The 2,143-nt window shown below is 46.2% G+C and overlaps 1 non-coding gene across 1 annotated transcript; it reads right to left on the bottom strand.

The window, feature by feature from the left end:
- Nucleotides 1–1,660: 1,660 nt before the first annotated feature.
- On the bottom strand, nt 1,661–1,733 carry TRNAR-UCU (transfer RNA arginine (anticodon UCU)). The gene has a single exon. It is a non-coding gene; the product is annotated as a tRNA-Arg (tRNA).
- Between the last annotated feature and the right edge of the window lie 410 nt (nt 1,734–2,143).

The following is a 2,143-nucleotide window of genomic DNA, read 5'->3' as shown; positions in this document are numbered from 1 at the left end:
TTGGAAACCATGCATGAAGATGTGACCTTACATGTTAAAAGGTACTTTGAAGGTGTGATTAAATTACGCATCTTGAGACGGGAAGATTTTCTTAGATTTTCTAGGTGGGTCCAATGTAATCACAAGAGTCCTGAAATGAGGGGGACAGGATGGCTATTGTCACTGAACGCAAAGTAACGACACAGACCAAGTCGGATACAGTGATCTGACGATGGAGATGTTTGTGGGTGTGTGTCCCAGCTTGTGAAGTCCTTGAGCTGTTCGTGGGGCTATGTCCTGGGATGTGAAATTTCCAATTGTGCATATGTATCTGTACTTGGCTAAATAATAGGGCTCCGAAGATGTACAGTGAAGGACTTGTGAACAGGGAGCCCTAATCAGGGAGGAGATTGGTGATGGAGGCAGAAATCAGACAGATTTGAAGACGAAGCATGGAGGGCTTTGCAGGTGGAGGAAGGGAACAGGGGCCAAGAATACAGGTGCTCTGGAAACTGGGAAAGGCAAGGAAATGAATTCTCCCCTAGAGTCTCCAGAAGGAACACAGCTCTGTTCCTGACTTTAATACTGTAAGACCCATTTTTGGATTTCTAACCGAGACAAATGTACAATAATAAATAAATTCGTGTTTTCCCACGACCCTAAAATTGTGGTGATTTGTTACAACAGCAATAAGAAACAAATACAGTGTCCTGGGTTGTGATGTTTCTGTCCGGTTGTCTGTTCACATCCTAGGAATGTGTTTGTGTGTCTGATGGTGGAGGCCTCTGATCTGTGTGTGGGTGTATGAACCAGGGCAAGAGGTCTCTGACCTATTTGAGAGTGTGTGTGTCCATCAATTTGTGGGTTTTGTGGGGTGTGCAACTCGGGATGGGTGGTCTCTCGTCGGTTTGTGAGTACATGTCCTTGGATGTGAGGTCCCTCTGCTGATTTTGTGTGTCTCTTTGTGTGAGGTCTCTGAGGTGGTTGGGGGCTATGTCTACGTTGTTAGATCTCTGATATTTCATGGGTATTTCCAAGATTTCTGATTCATTCGGCTCTATATGTACCAGGATGAGAGGTCTCTGGTCTGGTCAGATGTGTGTAGCCAGCCGTGAGGTGTGCAGCTTGTTGAGGGTGTCTTTCATTTGGCTCGAGAATCTCATCTTCTTGTGCATCTGTGTCCCAAGCTAGGAACTCACTGAACTCCTTGTGGGTGTTTTCTGAAGAAGCCAAGTACGTAATCAGTCTCGAGGTGTTTTTCCTAGACTATGAGGGCTCTTACTTGATTGTAGGTATAGGCTGCAAGACTTGAGATCTCTGATCTGTGAGTATGTGTCTCGGGCTGTGAGGTCTCTCATCTGTGTGTGGGTACATTTCTCAAATGAGGTCTGTGTTCAGTTTTTGCCTTTCTGATCACAGTATTTGAGTTTCTGATCTCTCTGTGTGTGGAAGGGGGTGAGGTGTCTTCTGTTTGTGCTCATGTGTCCCAGTTTGAGAGGTCCCTACCCTGTGTGTGGGTATATGACGCAGAACATGGGCCTCACTCTTTTTTTTTCTTTTGGATACACGTCCAAGGGTGGAAGGTCTCTGGTCTCTATGGGATGTGAGGTCTTTGACCTACTTATGGGTGCATATCTCAGGATGGGATGTTTTAATTTTTTAATTTATTAAGTAAACTCTCTGCCCAGTATGGGGCTTGAACTCACGATCCTGAGATCAGAAGTCTCACACTCTACTGACTGAGCCAGCCAGGCACCCCAGGATGGGATGTTTTTAATTCCTCATGTGTGTATATCTAAGGTTGGTAAGGGTCGCTGAAAGATGTCCATGTTCTAATCTTTGGAACATGCGACTATGGGACCTTACATGTTAAAAGCTCCTTTGCAAAAAAAAAGAGAAGTCCTTTGCAGAGGTGATAAAGTAGTTATCTTGAGATGGGAGAGACTGTCCTGGATTTTTCGGGTGAGTCCAGTGTAATTACAAGGGTCCTTACAGGGGAGAGGCAGGACAGTCTGTCAGAGAAGCAGATGTGATGACAGAAATAGAAATCAGAGGGGCACCTGGGTGGCTCAGTCACTAAGTGTCTATCTTCGGCTCAGGGCGTGATCCCAGGGTCCTAGGGTGGAGCCCTGCATTGGGCTCCTGCTCCGCGGGGAGCCTGCTT

Source organism: Ursus arctos, chromosome X (genome assembly GCF_023065955.2).
Source record: "Ursus arctos isolate Adak ecotype North America chromosome X, UrsArc2.0, whole genome shotgun sequence".
NCBI lineage: Eukaryota > Metazoa > Chordata > Mammalia > Carnivora > Ursidae > Ursus > Ursus arctos.
Note: the sequence above shows the minus strand (reverse complement) of the source record. Positions and strands in the feature narration are given on the sequence as shown.